The following is a 22,935-nucleotide window of genomic DNA, read 5'->3' as shown; positions in this document are numbered from 1 at the left end:
ACATAAGCCACAAGATGCTCAATTCCCTGACATCCAGACAGTGGTTTTTAGGTACCTGGTACTCCAGCACTTGCAGTATACCCAGTGCCAGATATGGTCAATTTGAACCCCTATTTAACCTCTTTAATTTGAGCCTTTCCACTGGTTGCATTCCTGAAGCCTGGAAAACAGCCATTCTAATGCCTTTACACAAGACAGCCCAGTCTTGGACCCTGGTAACTATAGCCTCATTAGTCTCACTAGCCTCATATGTAACACTATGGTGCATATTATCCCAGTGCTCATTAAACCTGACATTGAAAGTCTCTTAACCCTGAACCCTTGTCATTTAGCTTTCTCAAAGGAATGTACTGCCTCTTTAACCTTATTCATTTCTTTGAAAAAAAAAATAACCAAAGCAGTGAATATCAGTTAAAAAAGTGCATGAAGCATATCTGGACCTGCCTAAAGACTTTGTCACTATTCAACATGCATGCATTAAATATGAATACACATCTTTATGTTGTGCAGTGGATAGCTAACTGGTCATCTGATGGGACCCATGTAGTTGCTTAGAGTCACAAAAGCCATTTATGAAAGCAAAACAGTTACCAGTGATATACCATAGGGCTCACTGCTGGGCCTGCTCTGATTTGGAATCAATTTCTCAGACCTTCCGGCCAACAATGGGTGCAAGCACAATGGCCTCAAATGAAATGTGAAAAAAAATGCAGCGTAGTAAATTTTGGCAAACATAAACATTTTCATTTATCATAAAGTTGACACACCCCTCTAACCAGACACAGTTGTAAGGGGCCAAGGCACTCTTGCTGACAATTCCTTATCATTTGACCATCATGTCTCCTCAGTAGTTATGAAAGTTTTTTGTCTCAACTAATTTCCAAAGGCATCTCCACTTGATCCATAAGGGTCTTAATTCCTCTTGACTCATATTTCATCAGGCCCATTATTGAATAAAATGCATCTTTTGGCATGTATTTGTTGAAACTTCAGAGATTCATATCTAAAAAAATGTCAATGGCCTCAAAACTCTTAGTTATCAGGACAGAGTGGCAGCAGTTTCTTGCACTTAGTCTCTTATAGACTTCTCCAAGGAGATCTGTGTCTAGCCTTTCAAGTCATGAATGATTCAACCATCTTTGACTACCTACTTCTTTACAAGAACAAATTGTACCTCAAGTACCTGGTTAAAGGAACCAACCCTTCATCAGCAGATAAATAAGATATGTTGACAAGATAAATTTATATTGTATCATTTCCCTTACCTGTGGAATAAACTTCCACTACATATCAAGCAGAGTAGCACCCTTTCCACCCTTAAGATATACCTAGATAATTGGATGGGCAGTCTCAAATTCTCCCCTTGTTCTACCCGCCTTGATACCAGAAGAAAGCTTTAAATAGAATTTTTTTTAACTGGCTTGTCAAATGAGTGCCTACTACTTACCTATGAACCTAAAAGACCAAAACTTTCATGACAGTAAAACTGTCACAGGGATAAAAATGAGGTGAATGACGGTAGTGAATATGGTGACTTCCCAGTCAGTGAAGATCAGAATATGTCACTGTATTGTATATCATGTAATTAATAAAATAATGCATGCAAGTCAAATGGTTTTGTCATATGGCTTTGTTTTGGATGAGTTATTATATAATTAGATTATTAGAAAATTACATAATCAGAGCAGGTGAAATTCACAGGGTTCCTGGAGTAATATGATATCATCAGTAGGCTTCCATTAAATCAGAAAAGCTGCAGGACATTACTTTATATAGCTTGATATTGTACATTGTTAACTGTGATATTCCTTAGTACATCAACTGTCTGTGTCACCATGCATTTTTACCACTGTGCGTCTTTGCTGTAGAAATCACTTGTTCTCTAACAAAGACTTATTATTGGAGCTGCAACTTTTTCATTCCTACTTACACCCTTTCTTGTAGTTTGATTCACTGATCTTCCCTTTCTCTGAACTTTGCTTATTCACTCAGTCTACTGGTGTTCAGTAATATTTGCTAGTGTTCTTAATGACTCATTGTATTTTATTCTTGCAAATCACTAACGAGTGTTGTTTAATTTTAATGATTTCATTTCTGGCTCGTTTATGCATTTGTCCATTATGAAGTCTGAATATTTTTCTTGTAGTTTTCTTTCTGTATATGATACTTTTTATTATTATGTAAGTTATGCTTTGTCTGTGTCAAGAGTAAAAAGGGTCTCAGAAACAAGACCCTTACCTGTCTAAAATAATAAATAGACAAATCAACATACTGCAATTAGGATTCTTGAGGAAGCCCACCAGCTGTTTTATCTTCAGTTGCATGATTATAGAATATGCAGGGAACTTGTGTCTAATGGCATTTAGTACAGACAGAACCATAGTGAAGGTAAAGCTCTTTGCATTTGCAGGACCACTGCAGAACATTACTAGCCCTGCCATCCTTTGTAGATGAAAAGCTTTGTTTGGATATGCACTTATCCCCCTTTCTGCATACATGCTACTGCTATGATCATAGTCCATACAAACACGGATTGCTTGTTGCTCGCACAAACTTAGTTCCACATCATCAGTAGCACAGCTGAACAGATGGCCATATGCCTTAACATATTGTAAGATTTAGGCTTTATAGGTTTGCAGCAATGCTATATGGCCTGCTGTTGAACCAAGTGTTTTAAAATATTGTACAATTCAGGCCTTCCTTTTTGATACTATGGCTAAGGTTGTACCACACTTGGGGTGCTTTTATCCTTCCCCCATGTTGCAGCTACTTGCTAATAAAAAAAAAAATATTTCCTCAGTACTCAGCTCAGTTTGTTGTCAAAAAATGTCAAAAAAGTTTAGAAAAATGTTTAAACAGTAAACTGTCTGATCAGGTGTTTTGAGTATTTGACTACATTATGCATGTCATATATTTGCCAGCATGATAAAAGCATTTCTGTCAAATTTTTATAGCCTTGCAGCATCTCTGGCCTGCCTAAATATATTCACCTTACATCTCTCACAGTCCTTAGTGTCAGCATGTATTTGCAAAAATTCACGTGTGCTTCCTCAATGATGTAAGCCAATCTGGATGGGTTTATAGATTTTAACTAATTTGTGTTGATTCTTTGTTTAACAGAATGCAAAAGATGTGCACTTGTTATATTACATCGATATATACTTGTATACTAATGTGTGATGTCAATCTATAATTTATGAGACTGAGCATAATTGTAGGTACAGGTTTTAGCTGTATTACTGCTGACCTCCAAGGAGTATTGATGTATTGGAGTGCTACATTTCTGTCACTTCAGCGAATATAGTGTTGAATGTAGTGGAATTGCCCATATGGATCTTAGTAGATAACTTCCACTTTATGCCTAGAAAGTGATATGGTATAGCTTTTAGTAGATTGTTGCTCCTGCAAGCTACAGCAGCAACTGGGCATTAAAATTAATACTCTCCGAGTCTTCAATTTATGGAACACATGACTGAAGTGTTAATTTGATAAGGTGGTACTGGCTGTAGTACTCATGCTGAATTTTGTAACAAATCAGTCTGTGTATCTTTTCAGCATTATACCATTACAGTACATGTCATGTTATTTGCTTCCCTTGTATACCTAAACAAGTAGTACCACCAGGTGATTCATCGGCTTCAGATCAAGTATTACTGCTACTTTTAGCTTGCTGTGAAAAATAAATAAATCCTTGTAAAATCATGAAAATGCACTATTTTACTTCAAAGTTTTATTTTTTTTGTGTGTTCAACTCTTCTGAATGAACTTCATTTACTGCTACAGTCACTGCTGTAGTTTCCAACCAGTGTTCTTAGTATTACCATGCAAAGATTTGCCTCAAGGCTGTTGGTTTGGGGGTTGTTATAATGAGTAAGATATTTACCTCACAGACACAAGGTACAGGATTTGATTCTCACCTTTGAAGGGGAGGCTGGTTAGGCTTTAAAATGGCCCACAAGGGCAGCTGTCTTAGTACTTACTAGTGAATGTTCACTAATTTTAATGTGCTATTACTTCAAATGACTTTGCCACCTCTGTGAAGTGGAAGGAATAACAGTACTTCATTGATGTAACCTACAATGTCCTTTAATCAGACATAAATCAGATCTAAGTAAATAAAAGATGTAAAATATCATCTATTCTTATACCAGAACCATATAACAAAATGTTGCCTGAGGAAAATTGCCTATCTCCCAAAAAGACAATGGGTCATAGGTTCATAGGTTCATAGGTAGGTACTAGGCTATCAGCCCAAGGGCCTAAGTAAGCCTAGCCAACAAGGTTCCCTGGCTTACGCCACCAAAGAAAGCTAATTTCCTGTGCCCCTGTCGAGCAGAGCCACAGAAGTGATCACCAGGGTGTATTTCCTATTTCCCATCCACTCATCAAGATTTTTCTTGAAGAGTGCTAATGAGGAACTTTGCTTGACATAGATAGGAAGCTTGTTCCAGAGTATAGAAAGTCTCTGGGACAGGAATCTATCCCTCCAGCATGTCCTGTTTATTGTGGTGACAAGGTTTAGGTCCCTACAGCATGTAGCTCAGAGGGATTGGGATTTCTTTAGGTGTAGCATGTCCAACAGCTCTGGGTTTAACATAGCTTTATATGTTAGGCAGAGATCTCCTCGGAGTTGGCAATATGCTACCAGAGTAAATCTGGAGATTTTTGAGACGGTCATTGTAGGGCATCTGTTTGAGGCCAATAATCCTCTTTGTGGGGTACTTCTATGGCCTTCCAGCTGCTACACATGTCTTGTGAGGTACATTCTGAAAGGAGTGTTGTACTCTACAATGGGTCTAATGAGTGCCAGGTAGACGGGAACAATTACCTCTTTTTTCCTGGATGAGAACCCTTTTGTGATGAGGTGTGCCACATAGAAGGATTTCCTGACTACTGTGGTGATGTGATTATCAAAGGAGAGACTCCTGCCCACCTAGGTCCCAAGGTCTCTTATCACACATTCGGTGTTAAGTAGACTGACATTTATGTGGTAGTTCTTGGGTACAGAGTTTTTACCAAACGGGATGACAATGCACTTTTTGGCATTGAGCTTGAGGCCATGCCTCTGACACCAGGCATCTGTCTCAGTGAGGCCCTTCTGTAGGATGTCCACATCATCTGGGGACTCGACTATGGCTCCTAGTTTGAAGTTAGCCTTCTGTGTTTGCCTGTACTTCAGAGAAGTAGATACCAAACAGGAGAAGTCCCAGGACTGAACCTTGTGGTGCTCCACTTGTCACTGGTTTGAAGTCAGATTTGAAGTCTGCAACTTTTACAGTGTGAGTTCTGTCAGTGAGTCAGTTGGCAACCCACCTTGTGATGTAGGGATTTATACATAGTTTAGTGAGTTTAGCTATAATTCCAGAATGGGGGATGGTGTCAAAAGCCTTGGCGAGGTCAAGATAGGCTGTGTGAACCACCTTACCTCATCTATGGCTTTGGTGACTGCTGCTTCAAAGAAGTCGATCAGGTTCAGAAGGCATGGTCTGCCTTTCACAAACCCAAACTGGGTGGGCTCCAGAGTTTGGAGGTTACCAATGTCTTTGTTTATGAGGTCAGATTCATGAATGCTTATACTAAGCACAGCTATTGTATATGTGGAGTGGTGCACCACTATTTTGCATTCATTAAACAGTTCTATAGTAAGTGCAGAGCCTCAAAACAGGGACGAATGGCAGAATATGCTAATGAATGCATAAGTAGCCAGACTACAGGCTAATTAACCAATCCAACATGGGAGAGCTATTCAGGAACCTATAAAATGATTGTGTCCATTCAGTGCTGCCTTTTGCCTTGAAATCCCAAACTCTTTGGATTACAGCTACAATTATACATAGAGAAAAATAAATAGGGGTTGCTGCTGTAATCATTAACCTGTATATACATCAAGCTATAATTCAAGGTGCTGCTGCTACCAGGCCTCAGCTAAGAGGAACAGGGGAGTTTAGATGCCATTTGATTTGTCGTGGACTGCATGACACAGAAATTGTAGAGCAATACCAGGTGGATAGGGAAACACTTGAGGAAATATACAACTTCTGCCATCCTCACCTGAGGTTCCAAGGAAATCATGGAGAACTCATTCCAGTGTAAATAAAGGTATGTATAACATTACATATACTAGCTACTGGTACCTTCCAGAGACCCACAGGAGATATATTAGGGGTGTCACGGACCTCAGCTTCTACAGCATTACATAATTTTCTAAAAGCAATAATACAATATGCAAGGGAACATATCTGTTTCCTATGCACCTCAGAGGAGAGAGCAAGAACCATGCAGGGATTTTATGCAATAGCACCACTTCCCTGAAGTTTTGGGGGCAATAGCCTGCATACTCATAGAAATAAAAGCCCCAACCAGTGAACAGAGAAGGAGGTACATTAAAAGGAAAGAATACCACTCTATAAACTGTTAGGTTGTCTGTAATGCCCAAGAGATCATCTACAATGTCTGTGAACGTAACCCAGGCAGTTTTCACAACTCACACATGGCACACCTATGATCAACAGGGGTGACTTTCCTAAACGGCACCTAATGGAGGATGCAGGTTATGCACTGGAACCTTAGTACATGACTCTCATGAGAAACCCACACAACCCCACTACACAAGGATTCTCAAATGCCTATTCTCAAACTAGGAACATCATAGAATGTGCATTTGGCTTGCTCAGATTAAGGTTCTAGTGCCTAGATGTATGTCGGGGTGCCCTACAGTATGGCCCAGCCACTTCTTTCAAAATAATCACTGTCTGTGCCATGTTGGACAATATAATCCTCAACAAACAACTTCAAAGAGGCCAACAAGGATCAGGATCATAGTTTTCAGGTCACAAGCAGGACCAGCAGCTCCAGCAGATACAGATGAGGTGTCTGAGAGAGAACCACCAGCTACAGACGGTGCTGACAAATGTAGATGTGCACAATATGATAAGGCTCTGTCTGAGAGATAAAGGATAGCACATGCACTTACTACCTAAGTGAAAACCTAAGAAACTAAGCATGTGCAAATAGTAAAACGAATGCCTGTAAAAATCCACAATCTTTACTTAACCATGCAACGGCTGTGTTCTGTTAGCATCAGACAGAAAGAACAACCCAAAATGCATCTTGTAGCGTCAGTATTAAAACGGCAAGTATGGATCCAGTATGAAAATTAAAAGGAATATAATGGATTACTCTCATATGAAAATGCTTCTATTTCCCAAAGCTGAACATGTCTCGTGTGTACAGTAATTTTAGTAATAGCTTATGACTGATGTTTGCAATATACAGCTATGGAATTTGCCCAATACTGTGCATTAAGCATTTCAGTTGACCACTCTATAAAAAAACAGTGATTAGGTCAATGGTAGCATCATTTGCACCAGTAGAGCAATACGCAAGAATTAAATATTTACTTTTAGTGCATTACTACAAATACTGTCAGATATAACATGAGGGATTACAATTACATAAACAATCAATCACAAATGAGTTGGAATGGTTAATAAAGTAATTTCTTCTGCAATACATTTGCATTAAAGCAAGCTTCTGAGTAAGCTACCTATTTTGAGCATCAGACATGTATGCAACCCTAAGTCATAAAGAAATGTGCAAAGGGCAGGGCACAGTCATTATCACTCACATAGAGTGAGGTGGGGGAATGCAGGAGAGCAAGCCTGACACTAAAGAAGTGAGCGTGCATGAGTTATAAACACATATAGTCAGTAAGTATATAATCATGGGGTGCAGTAGCAAGAGATGTATATCAGTCAACAGTATTGTTTAGATAGTGTGTGTGTGTGTGTGTGTGTGTGTGTGTGTGTGTGTGTGTGTGTGTGTGTGTGTGTGTGTGTGTGGTGATATGGGCAGGTTTATTTTAAATGTTTTTGTCTGTCTGTATGAACACAATCAAGCACTGTGCTAGCACTACATCCTGTCATCTCAAACAGGTGAACCATGCATGGTAGAGTTGTCATCTCTGACCACAATAACTACATCTGCCAGGAAATGTACTGCTAGTTCATGGCCCTGGCTGGAAGTCAGGGTGCTACCTGAATGTGAGCAGTGTCTGTTGGATGAGCTGTCATTATGACTATGACAAGACCACAACCACATGGCCTACTACATGTGGGTGGGGACACTGCAATCACTGATGGAACAATGGAAGTAGTACCACTGCACCATCAGCGATGGCATTAATAGAGTAGTGGAAGTAATGCCACTACAAAATCAGGATGTTGGTCAGCCACATCTGCTAACACCTTACTATGCAGTGGCTCTCTGACCACATGGATGCCAGCAATCCCCAATCAGACATTCCATTACAGACACTGCCTGATCCAGTGTTTCATCCATCCTGTCCAAGTAGGCACCTGTATGGTTCAGGCAGTCTGACATGTCAGAATGCAAAAAGTTTGGTACTTACACTATCTCTTCTGAGGCCATGGTGGAACATTGCTGTGCCTTCATGACAGCTCTACACATATGTCATGTGGCACCTACTAACACACCAACATTAGAAGGAGGGTGAACAACAGGATTCCTCCAGTCACCTCGACCAACACCTTTGTGTGGCACATCACTCTCATAATGACTACAACTACAGGGAGAACCAACCAGTTCTGCAACTTAAGTAACCACACTACCCTGATCAACTGTGCCACTCTCAACCTGTCCTATTTCTGAGGTCTATTTGTCATGGGTATGTGTAGGCATACTGACTGTATTGGAAATATGGGCAGGGGATTTTGGATTCACAACCTCAATTTCAGAATGATTCTATTCACCCCAAGACTGTACCTCTTTATTACTGCCATCATCAACAAAGCCTACTGATCCTCTGACATCAGGTGATAGGTTCACCTATGATAACAAGTAATCAACACAACAAAGAAAGAAAAAGAATACAAGCTGATGAAACTTATGTAAAACATATTTTAAACAATGGATGCTAATGCAATTTAAAAATCACATTCTGTATACATACATCTATCTTATGTACATTAGTAACAATAAAAAAGGTGTGCTTACTATGAGCAGGTCGTCATGCAAACTCCAAACCAGATGTGCCTACATATAAGAAAAGGAGATGAAATGTGGCTGATAAACATCACAATGTAAATGACCATTCCCTTTCCAGCTGCAGATTAAGAAACATTTCATACAAAGGTCTAGTGTACAATTTACTTCCCCCATCTTCTCCCTCTCTCTCAGTGACTCTTCTACCCCACCCTTTTTATTGGCTATATATAAATAAATAAATAAATATATATATATATATATATATATATATGTATCGATATATAGATAGATATAGATATATAAATTGCATTGCATACCTCTTATTTAGAAATTCTGCAGTAGACGCACTTGGGTTTTCTTCCACATCAGCCTCAACATCAGTATTTCTGTGTGAACCCTGTATTGAGCTCTCTGAATCTCTGACTGTGGACAGGAACTCCTCTGTTTCAGTCAGTGATTGTTAGTAAGCAAGACCATCACACATAGCCATATGTTCTTGGGCAATTTTCTGTGTCTTGCCTATTTGATCATGTCACTGGCTGTATGTCTTGTTTTTGGATAGGCATGGCCATGGCCTTATACAGCACTGACATCATTGACCACTTGCTGCTAAATACAGTAACAGGAGGACTTGTCACCTCTGCCTCTTTCTAAGAGGAATGAACAGTGTCAATGTACTACATGGATGTTTGCTACCTGGATGATTACTTCATTCACTGCATCAGTATATGACAGTTTACAAGGTGTAGATGTATTTAATGCCATAACACTGTATGAGATAAAATAGAAAAAAAGTAAACCACAAATGATTGTTAACAAAACAAATATGTATCGATGTATGCATCCATCATGCTCAAAATAATTAAAAAGTAAAGTTCCATTTGAGTATACGCAAGTTAATACAATACCCCCTCTCAAAAAATGCTAAAAATATGCAATGGTTGTGTAACTGTGTAGTACATCACAGCATTAACAAAACTAATTTACACTTTTCAAGTAAAAATCAATAAAATTTTTGTGGGATATTCACTTGTGTAAAGGGCAGAGGGCAGGCAGGTATATATCACATGCTTAACACATTTTGTGGGCTAATAATGCAAACCCCCGAACCATGCTAATAATTTATACACCTTTTTTCTGCAATAACTGGTCAGCTACTCTGATTAAGGTTTCCATAATGTCAGGTAACATTCTTTATAAACATTTTATAATGGACAAAAAGTAAATGATATGCATGGCTATGCCAACAGTAAGGGAGATAGATGCAGCCAGTAAACCAATTGATGTATTGTAGAATGCAATCTATCTGTAATGTTTAAATAAAGTGTTTTATTAAAAAAAACAGCAACAAACCTTTGCAGCAAGTCAGTTGCTAAGCTACAAACAAGTTTCAAAAGCATATATCAGTATCTAGCTCTCTGGATGCAAACAGTCTCCACTACTATGATACAATTTCCTTACCTGCATTATGGCATTTATAAAGTGCAGATTCAGCCTTCTCAGCACTATAAAAATGCAAATGAGGTGTGATCTGATTAGTGTTAATAAATTCCACAGTCTGCACCAAGGGTAAGGCAGGTAAACATGGTATAAGGACCTACACAATTGCATGTACATGCCCTACCACTGCAAGGGTGAGCATTGAGAAGTGTACCTGCTAAGGGCTTGCAAGTGTGAGTGATTAGTATGACTGTGGAAATAATCAGTTTTCCCAGTTAGCCCTTTTTAATGTATATTTACTGATGGTATGCCAGGAAGAAGAGACTTACAAGAAAGTACGTTGACTGGCTTAAGAGACCAGCATTCTTAACATTTCTATGACTTGTTTATGAACACCCATTGTACCTCTGAATAAAAACTTGTCTGCAATTCTAAAGAAGTACATTACACATTGAAACAGATATCAAAGCTCTGCAAATGAGATTGCAGTGCTGTTAAAATACATAAATAAGGGGATGATGATCACAGAATAAAAAGAAGAAAATAATTATGTTGGAAATATTTCTCTTATATACTGTGTGAGGAAATATTAGTTTAACTATTGCCAATATCCCAGTCATTCACACATCTAATGACAAATAACAAAGGACAACTTTCAGAATGTAGTTTTGTTGCACCTTTGATGTGAATTGGTGCTATGTCACATCTTGAGTATATGCAATCTACTTTTTCTTCTTCGTAATATATGTCAGTGTTTGTGGCAAATAGTCATAACAATCTCAAGGGTGTGTTGTTAATACCTTGGTGTGATAATTCAAATCCAGACACAGTGCTGTTTGTGAGACTTTAATTATATTTAAGGAGCATATGTTCATGTTGCAAGGCAACAAAGTTGAGGAAACATCAGAAATGAACATTTAGCTATTTATTTCATAATGTTTCCTTTTTCATTTTTTCACTTAATTTTTTACATGCCATTTGGAATTACACACTTTTGCCTGCCAGCAGTCCCTATCACTGATTGAGGGTTTACTTCCTAAGGTAAAAGCTGGCAAATTTAATTTGGAGTGCTATCAGTAGTGCAATGAAGAATGACAACATTGCACTTCCATCAGCATTCTTGACAGTACATAGTGCATAAATTCCACCTGTTATCTAGCTATCTATGTGGCACAAGTGTAAGTGAAGTAAGCTTAGAGAAATGGGCCACATAATACAGGGTTCAGGTCCAATTTACAGATAGTTTTGCTTTCTGAATGGATCCATAATCTTAGTGTTATATATGAGATGGACAGGCTAAAGTCTGAGTTAAATGCTACAAATCTTATGGGAAATCTGTATAAATTGATGTTACAAATGTGTTGTAAACTCATCTCATTATTATTATTAGCAACAATAGGTTCTATGGATTTTGTAACATGACATTTTGTAAAGTGTGATATCAGAAAAGCAGCAACATGAGTAATGTGGACACATTATATGTGCTGGAGAACTTATCCATATCTCACAATTATTCATCATGACAGAAATACATTTTATTGTAAACTTTTATGTCATGAATAATTGTACATATTGTGCCAAGAATGACCTCCTGTCATTCTGTTTATCCCTTTTCTGAACAATTGCCATTACATTAAATCCTGATGATGTATAACCTATATGCTACTTGTGACTAGCAGATATGAAAGGGGTGAGTTTGTCATATTAGTAAGTGTTGTGTTCCTTGCTAGATATAGTCTTTAATTGTGTTAGTTTGCCATAGAAGTTGCTTATTTAATATTTTTGTTTGCCTTTTGCATTTGTATACAGCCAAAGGGAAAAAAAGTATAGATTTTAATTTTTCCTGCCTTATGCAATGCAAACAAGTCTGAGTTCACTGTGCAACCATCAGCACCCTGGATAGCACAGAATGAAGAAAATGCACTGGTTAGATCACTTTCTCTGTTGCACAAGGTGTTAGTGAATGGATTTTAGACTAAGAGGATAGGTGACACAAGGTTTGAATCAAGTTCACAGATCATTTTATACAGGAGGTGTGAATAAATATTGACAAACATTTTGGAATGTAATGATTTTGTCGGAAACCCAACTATTTCCAGTACTCCTAACAACATGTCAATTGTTTTTTTGTCACCTTTTCCATTATTTTATATCACCTAAAGTCCTGATAATGTGTGCCAGAAATTAAAGTTCTGATGTGGCAAAGAGATGTGAGAAGGATGAATGTGTCACTGTAATGTATTTTTGCTCTGATCATTGCTAGATGTTCCTTTTAATTGTTTTAATTTTCCTCTCAGTTGTTATCTATTTTTTAATAATGCTGTTTGCTTAGCAGTGCTCATTCACAATGCATGGCCAAAAGAAAAAAAAATGTAATTTGGGCTGCTTTCTGTAGTGTAAATGAGATTGGCTTTGGTGTCATCGTCAGCACTTTGACTAGCAGTCAGTGAAGAAAATGCAGCTGTCTGGTAACTTTCTCTGTGTAGAAGGTGTTAGTGTAGTGACCTTAAAAAAGGATGGCTGATGCAGGGTTCAAACCCAGCTAATTGAAACTTTTACAAAGGTTGTCAGAATGCCATTTGTCAGAAATTATTGTTTATGAAGGTAACACTAAATGCAAATGAGTATCATATCATAACTATGTTTATTGAAAAACTGTATCATCAATGGTTGCTTAATAAGGTCAATGCAACATGTATAAATTATGTTAAACATGACAATGATGATATTTAATTTCAAATGTACTTGTGTATGTATGATGTGCACAAGAGTTTTGTTATAATTATTATGACTCCTCACCTATCATAAGTATGTGTTTAGGACAGTATGTATTGTGAAGCATGTATGAAACCTACCCCAATCATATATTACTCAGGTCATGCAGCTTCATGCATATGAAATGTATTTACTACCACAAAGTACTGCTTTTTACAAAGAAACACAGTTCCATGACTACTTAAAGCTGTAATACACTTACAGAAATATCTGAAGTATATCACCATCATGAATCTCAATTGACCAGATTTTTGCAAAATGTCTAGAATTTTGCCTCATATTTTTGGTCTATTTCTCATTAAATTGTGGTTTTCTGGAAAATCCTTGCAAAAAATCATTGAGAACTGAAGTCAGAAAATAATAAAAAAAAAATATGAAAACCACTGGGCACAGCAGCTGGATGAAACAGAATAAACTTAAATGTATCACAAGTTGTGATACATTTAAGTTTATTTAGTTTCATCCAGCTGCTGTCTCAGTTGGTTTTCATATTTTTTGGGTTTGTTCTTTTAACATTTTTGGGGTGTTTTGTTTGTTTTTTTAAGTCAGAAAATAATGACAGACATTTCAGTTTCAGATTTCATACTTTCAAAAACTCCATGCTACTGCAAAAACTGCTGTGCTATCAACTTTCTAAGTTTGTAAGAGCAATATTCAAAATCTTTCCTTAGTTTTGTTCATTTGCCCCCCCCCCATTATTTATGGCCTTGTCCAGATTTCTTGCTTTAAGAGATCGAGAGGTATGATCTCCATTCATTTTTAAATTACTATAGCTCTAATTACCATATTGACAAAGAAGTTCTCTTGTGGCATTGCTAATTAATAAGTAAAGTTCAACATCTTATCCTTCTCTTTATCATGGGTTTATAACCCAGGTGGTACTATAAGTGTTTTAAGTCTTAAAACCCAACTATGTCACAAGTCAAATTATTTGTCCTCCAAGCAACAATAATTATTATAAACACCATGAAAAATGTCAGTGTTTAACATTAAAATATGTATCAATAGGTTGAACATCAGACATAGCCACATCTCACTGCCATATTCCATACCTTCTTTGCTTTTTGATGTAATCAGTGTTAATGTCTCTTCCAAGCCATTGCCATGATTTCTATTGCACATATGCAGCTGGCAAGGTTATGCATCTCTGTGCACAAGTCGCTACATGTGACATCTGAATTGCATGCCAATTCAGATACATATTTCTAGCTTGACTTCTACAGACATGGTTGGATGAGGTAGGGATGGTGTTCCATTTAGGGCTCAAATATGGGTTGTTGAGGAATCCACGACTTTTGTGGCAATTCTTATTGAGCACTACAGCTGGAGGCTACTGCAAGAGGATTATAACATGGTCAGTAGAAGGCTGGGGTTGGAATAGCTTGGCCAAGACTGTCTCCAGTGCAACATGGCCTTCCTGAAAACATTGGAGGGGATAAATGTATCTCCAAACACCATCATACTAGGTGACTTCAACTACCCTAATATAGACTGGGAACACTACTCAAGCCCGAACACTCTAACCCAAAGATTCCTGGAGTTCATAAACTCAAATGCCATGGAACAACTAGTCACCATCCCCACAAGAGGTGAAAACATACTTGATCTCATCATCACGAACATGGGATCAAAATGTTCAACACCGGAAGTATACCCCTCACTGGTGAGATCAGATCATAAACTAATCTCGCTGGAGGTCCTCATCCCGCCCCCACCTGAAACAAAAAGACCACAGTGAAAAACTTCTCAAAGCCGATTTCACACTTCTAAAACTAGTGTGGTCTCCTTTAAGGCCCCTGAGCCAGTGGTAAACATTACTCAAACCGCTGAATCACTTACAAATGCCTTCTACCAGCACCTACAGGACTGCATGGATCAGGCAATCCCAAACAAAACTAAGACTCTCTGTACCAAAGGCAAGCGTCCAGTCTGGTGGACCCCAGCCATAAACAAGCTCTACAACAAAAGGAGGAAGCTACTACAAGATAGAGCAAAATCCTTGAAAGGTAAGACACCTTTGATCATTATAAGTAAAAAACTAAGAGCTCTCATAAAATCATCCAAGGCAAATTTTGAGAGAAAAATCGCCAAGGACTCTAAAGACAATCATAAGGCCTTCTTTAGCTATGTTAGAAACCTAGGAGGAAACTCCCAGATATGCTCAGAATTAGTTCAAAATGATGTGAAAATTACTGAACCTACACACATTGCTAACATACTGGCTGACGGGTTCAGTGCAAACTTCTCCCCCCCCCCAAAAGGAGAGATATCTATTCCAGAGGATTGTAGCCCCCCAAACATCTCCAACGCCCAGGTGAGAACTGCCCTCACTAAGGCAAAAAGCACAGCATCCATGGGACCGGATGGTGTCCCCGGCTGTGTGCTTCATGAACTCAACGAGGAATTAAACCCACAGTTAGGACAGCTGTTTAATCTTAGCCTCACCTCAGGATACGTTCCAAGGAGTGGCGCACGGCGACTGTGGTCCCACTTCATAAGGGCGGTGCCTCCACAGACCCTGGAAATTACCGCCCCATTAGCTTGACAAGCCTTATCTGCAAAGCCATGGAGAGGATCATAATGGAACTCATAAATAAAAATATAGGGAACTTGCAGACTTTGGATCCAACCCAGTTTGGCTTTGTCAAAGGCAGATCCTGCCTCTTAAACTTGGTTGACTTTTTCGAGACAGTCACCAAGGCCATTGATGAGGGAAAGGCAGTCCATACAGCCTACCTCGACCTGGCAAAGGCCTTCGACACAATACCCCACTCAGGTATCATCGAAAAACTCATCAGCTTGAATGTAAACCCATACATCACAAGATGGGTTGCAAACTGGCTAAGCGACAGAACCCACAGGGTCAGAGTTGCTGGAGCCATGTCAGACTCAAAGCCTGTCACAAGTGGTGTCCCACAGGGCTCAGTCCTGGGTCCACTCTTGTTCGGCATCTACTTTTCTGAAGTACAAGCAAACACAGGAGGGTTATGGCTGACAAAGTTTGCAGATGACTGCAAACTGGGCGCCATAGTCGAAAACACATCTGACACAGATATCCTCCAGAAGGGCCTCACAGAAACGGATAACTGGTGCCAGAGCCATGGCCTGAAGTTAAACGCCAAAAAATGCATAGCCATACCCTTCGGGAAAAACAAGGTTACCCCTAGCTACCATATAGGTGACAATCCACTGAGCACAGAAAAAGTCATCAGGGATCTGGGGACCCAAGTTGACAGTAGTCTTTCGTTTGACACTCATGTTGCTAAAGTAGTTAGGAAAACCTTCTATATCGCCCACCTGATCATGAAGGGATTCACATCTAGATCAAGGGAGGTCATCGTGCCCCTGTACTCATCACTCATTAGACCTATGATTGAGTACAATGCCCCATTCGGAATGTATCTGACCAGACACCTGATGCAGCTTGAAAGGCCCCAAAAGTTCCTCACCAAAAGGATAAAGGGTCTCAAAAATATGTCTTATGCTGCCCGACTGAAAGAACTCCAGCTTTATTCAGTCTCATACCGCTTGCTCAGAGGTGACCTGTGCCTGACATATAAGGCCATGTCAAACCCAGATTTGATGAATATGCTTCACCTCAAAAAATCTAGATCCCTCAGAACCACAAGGGCGGAAGACTTAAACCTTGACACGGTTATAAATAGAATGTGCTGGAGGGACAGATTCATCACCCAGAGACTCCCTATGCTGTGGAACAAAATCCCGGTACATGTGAGGCAGAGCACCTCGCTGGCCTTGTTCAAGAGAAATCTTGACCAATGGATGGGAGATCGCAGATATACCCCAGGGATTACTTCAGTGTCACTGCTTGACAGAGGCACAGAAAAATTATAGGCATAGTTTTTATTCAAACTAAAGGGGTGGCGAAAGCCACATAACTATGGGCTAGGCTTATAAATGCCCTTGGGCAGATAGCCTAGTATGAACCTATGAACCTATGAACCTATGAACTGGCATTCAGTGCACTGGGGTGTAATGTCGTCACCACTACTGTGAAAGGAAGAGGAACAAGCAGGACCTCCTGAGCCAATGAGAGGATGAATTTAACACTGCAAAAACCCCTCAGTTGTGCAAGTATAGTGACCCATCAACAGTCTATGATACAACATTGATTATCCAGCCAAGACAGTCATTAGGCTTTAAAAACTTTTTTATTTTCTCTAATGTACAGCTGCAGAAGAGATATCAGAAAACTGTGAGGTGCACCAGGAAAGATTAACTCACTTAGAGAGACACAGGGTAAGTATACCTCAGATCTGAATTCAAGGCAGAGAAGTATTTTCAGTCCATCGCTGTGTATCATCTTGATCAGGCATACCTTAACTTTCATATCCAACATACTTACATGCTGCAATAGCTCTTGGTTGTAGCATTAGACAATGGGTGTATCAGCTTAATTGTGTGTGGGTTTAATAGCCAGAAGCAGTCATTAGATTTTTTTATAAGATAGTACTTATAAAATACTGCCTGACATTAACAATTAATTTTTTGCAAATGTAGTTAATTACTTTGAAAACTCATATCTGATATGACATCATCAAATACATGCTTGTCTTTGTCATATTATACCATTATGGTTGATGTTATGACAAATTACTGCCTTCCAATCATATCTGAATGTGACACAGATGTGCATATTTATTTATCATATGTGTTTATGTATTGAAATAATAAAATAATGAGACATGCCATTGATCTAGTTCATTCTTTTTTTGTCTCCCCAACTGTATCTTTCATTTTTTCCATATATATTTACTTATTCATTTAATACATTGCTGTGAAAACAAAATGACCATCAGCACAGGGAGCTAGACCAATCACTGCAGTTTGGCCTGCTATAACACCACTATGACTGCACCACTACAGGCAGCACAGAGACACAGAGCATCTGGATCACAACCTGTTAGTTTTGCCTCTACAATTCCTGTGTCAGGTAGCTCTGCCCCATCTGCTGGTGCAGCAGTATCCTCCAGGAGCAGTCCTAGTGGAGGTGACAATTTTGTCACACATAAGGAGCTGACATGGCTGGTGAAGGGTGTAATGGAGAGGGGCCTCAGTGCCCAAGCTAGCATTGTTGAAAAGCTTCTGCATTGTATTGCAAATCAATTCTACATTCGGCACTGACCCAGGCAACTGACACAAGAGACAGTGATGACACTTCTGAGGGTGAGTGTGACGTTTGGCTAATATCCCATGGACTGCCAATAATAATGTGATGTCTCCACTTAAAAAACAGGTCAGTAATTATGGAGCCTCAGTCCTCACTACTGACTGCAGTTTGAGAGCATCACAGAAAACACCAGGGTACAGAACACACAAGAGTAAAATTTCACAATTTCCCTTAACAGCACAACAAGAACATGCTCTATTCCTGGGACTGGACTATATACCTCTGTCCACTCCAAATGTAATCCCTTATCATACACTTCAGATCAATGCATTCCAGTTTAAGACTTCTGACTCAATCACACTCAAAATAAATTTAACTCTCACAAACTCAAACACTTATGGGAAGCCTGACACTGACTCCCAGCTGTGTCCCCTCCCCAGTACAAATGGTAACGCTGCCACCCGAGTCAGACAGGTGTATATGCCCTTCAAATGATCATCAATTATTAAAAATTAAATATCTAAATAAATTATAGCTATGGCCAGAAGCAGCCAGGAATTTGAGGTGACATGGGGAGAATCAAACAGGTATAAACACTATCTAATCTCTAAAGAACCCACTGACTGGCTACAATGTAAAGTAATGAAAAGCATTTAAGAATAAGTAAAATGATTACAAGAATGTAAATCAATACCTTTCAATAAACACCAGAATTCAATCACCAGAAATATAAGATTAAACTGCAGGATAGAAGTCTATCTAAATAACTAAATGTTCCTAATCTAACTAGAGAATACTATCCCAGATCTAATCTAAAACATAACAGCAAGGCAAAGGCAGGCTTACAGTTCTGGTGAGTCCTTGTCCTGGGTATCTCCGCACAGCACTGTATCTGACTGCAACTCTTCAATAACTGCTGCCCTTAACTAACTGCCAAACACTGACTTCAGCATTCTCTTTTGTACTTCAGGTTAACAGTCTTAGCTGTCTTCTTTTAAAAATAACAGTCAGCTGTTTGAAAAAATTCGTTTTCCTGTCAATCAGCAGTTCAAATAATGACATAGCAACCAAGAATATTCTAATGACATCACCTACTGATCAGCTGATTCTCCACAAACAGTTTGCACTTTAGAATCTCCCTCACAAACATATGCAATTAGAAATGTATCAAAACACTGACAGATTCTTTAAACAATTTGTATAAGCAGGGAGATACTCAACATTTTAAAAACGTATTTACATTTTCACAATTAGACATGCTGGCATAAAATACAAGTTAATCTGAGAATGTACACAAATCTCCTGCCAGTCATGCTAACACAGATGACAATGTTTTCATTTTCTTCACAGTGAGGACTAGATTCTCACTTTTCCCTAGCTGGACATAGATGCACCTCTAATCTATTCCCAGTCATGGTATCTCCCAGCCTTTTATGTCCAACACCATCCCTGTTTGTCTTGTATGTCCTGTATAACTGTATCTTCTGCCTAACCTACCCTACCTACTAGACCCTCTCATTCCAAAGCAACTTCCCCAACATTCCTTTCTATCTCCAAAATAAAATGGACACTTGTCCCAGAAAAAAAACAAAAATGTACACCTTATACATAACTCATCAGCAGGTCTATGTATCATCTTGACGCACTTGCCCCCAGATTTACTATTCCTCCATGCAAGACTAGCTTAGTCCTGCATAGGGGCAGCCATTTAGGAGCAGGGCGGCAGCTCCCTATGCATAGTAATGAGGTGTGCTGTCTGAGCTCCTAGTCTTACATGGAGCATGTAAGAGTGCAGGGGGCGTGCCTGAGAGCAGAGCTCTCGGAATATACATGCCCCAGCAATGAAGAACAGCAGAAAGAGGTAAGAAATGAGCAAGACTACTCATAGGTATCTGCATATCCCCACCAACAGTCCCCCTTGTGTACAACAGCAAAAGTAGACATAAATAAAATGAACAAACCCTTTTATATTTTTTTTAAAAATCCCATTAAAGCTAACCGTAGGTGCATGGGTGTGCCCACCGCTTAGCTACAGTTAATGCAGCTTAAATGGCTGAAGAGGATAACAAGGAAGATATATGCAAAGGAAGCAGCAAAGCAATAGTGTAGTGGGCAGAGCATTCACCTTACGAGCAGTCATTCCCGGTTCGAGTCCCACTGCAGCACCTTCCATTTTCCATGGCAAAGTACGTTATAAGTAATATTTTATGTTGCATAACCCACTAAGTAACATATTTTTATGAACTGGAGTACTGCAGTAAATGCACATGTGAGGTGTCAGTGTCATAATGAATAAAGAACTAGTAAGCAGGTTTAAGCACTAATAAGCAGTAGTAAGCAAATTTAAGCACTAGTAGGCCAGCTTAAGCCCATTTGTGCAGTGGTAAGCAATGCCTACACTGGTTAAGCAATTCTGAAGCTAACTCTCTGTAAACAGATGTAACAGCAGGTTAGCAGAGTTTACCGTTGCACAAACCTGCGCAAACCCACTTACAAATGCTCAAAAGTGCCTTAATCACTCTGTATCCAATGGCCCTTGTTCTGCCCAGCAAAAAATAAACAGCCATAGAGGTCTCAAACCCAGGACTCTATACACCATAGTCACAGTAGTTAACCACCAAGCCATCACAAAAGTACAGAAGAATGCGATATCAGCAAACAAGTCTTCATCATAGTAAAACCAAACTGAACCTGTGAAAGGAATCAGTATACAGACATATGTGCCTTTACCCACTACATAACATAAATATGTGAACTGGAGTACAGCAGAAAGGCCAGAAGTCAGGTGTAATTGTAATAGAGTGTTGAAGTCCCCAATAAAACACAAGGACCCTATACAGTGTACGTACACATGAATCATGGATACCAGGCATACATATAAGGTGTAATGAATAATAACTCAATGCCAGAAAGGAATTATAATGCACAGTCTAATGTAAGCAACACTAAACATTGCACAGGCCAGCTTATGAGGCGTAAGCAATGTGCAGGCCAGCTACCTCAATTTGCCCAGTGTTATACCCCTTTAAACAATGCCAACCCTAGGTAAGCAGGTTTGTCCATAGCCTAGCCTTTTCAAAACCAGACAATTACAGAAAAGTGCAGGAAGTTGGCCATACTTAAACCCAAGAGGTGGGAATACATCTAATTGGTTGTAGCTTCCCCTTGTAGGCACAATGGCAGTAAACAGAGAAGGTGTGTGCTTTTGGGTGCAGCGCTGGTGCATCCAGGAGTCCAAAGTCATGGCAGGACTCCTTGTCAAAGACCATGATCAGAGACTGCTGCACGGCCAGTACCAGGGCTCCCAATATAAGGCAGAGGCCTGGGACTGTCTCGCCCATGACCTCACCAGCATCACTGGCATACCCAGAACTGGTGAGCAGGTCAGGCATCACTATGCCGACCTGAAGTGTCTTAAGGGGGACCTCTTAAAGGAGTGGCTCCAGGAGGCTAGAGTGGCAGGGGATGTTCCAGTTGTGTGTAAGTATCACCCCAGTATGTGTGTAATAATTGCTATCTCAGGTATATCAAGGATAGGTATGGTTAAATATTCCTCTTATGTCCCCCTCAGCTGCAATGGAGCGGGCCGCCCACCAGGAGGCCCATGTCAGTTGCCTGGCAAGGTTGCGACGCAAGGCAAGTCAGTAATACTCATGCATTTACTGTCATAGGAACTAAAACTAAAAGTAGTGGTAAATTAATTGCCTGTATAAAACCTGTATTGTTCAAGGCAAGTACTGCATACACTAGATTATATGGCAGGAAGAGTCTCATATTGTTTGTATGTCAATAAAAGTGTAATAGCCTGACAATAAAGGTCTAACTGCTGGACTGCATGTGTATACGATGGTATCATATGATAATGTAGATTAGCATCATGTAATAGTACTGTTGTATTAAGCACTGTTAGCCACACTGTGCACCATAAATTGAATGTGTAGGAATGCCTGTATATGACAGGTGTAATCCCCAGAGGCCATTTAGTACAACTGAGAGACACATAGACAGTAAACAGGGAATATGCAGACAAAAACCAAATAGCACATGCAACTGAGATGTGAACTGTTATTTTTTTTATCATACACAGCCATGGTTCGAATCCTGCCAGTGGTAGTAGTCTGCATATAAAATCATACCCCACAACTGTAGAGATATGTCCAGAATGTCCAGTAAAGTGGACCATATGTGTTGCCTATCAACCTGACCCCCTGGGAAATCAGTGAGATGATCCCAGATGTATAGGCAGCAAACAGGAAATACAATTGATTGACGCCCAGCTATGAAAACAAAGCTGGCACACTAGCAACTCCCCAATACCTTATGAGACTAAGAAGCCATGTATGTACCATTTACACCCCAACTTGTCAAGCTGTGGTCAGAGTGTGTACAGTAACAGAGTGAGATGTATGTGCATAATAGTGGTCGGGAGGGTGGCCTAATGGTTCAGATGTTTGCCTTAAAAACACAAGGTGCAGGGTATGAGTCTCAAAAGGGATAATTGGCTAGGCTTACAATGGCTTGCATGGGCAGTTAGCCTAGTACTAACCTATGAACCTATGAACACAGCCATGGTCTGAATCCTG

This window comes from Protopterus annectens, chromosome 6.part0, assembly GCF_019279795.1.
Source record: "Protopterus annectens isolate FY-2018-M chromosome 6.part0, PAN1.0, whole genome shotgun sequence".
NCBI classification, from domain to species: Eukaryota; Metazoa; Chordata; order Ceratodontiformes; family Protopteridae; genus Protopterus; species Protopterus annectens.
The sequence above is the reverse complement of the archived record's forward strand: the minus strand, read 5'-3'. Positions refer to the sequence as shown.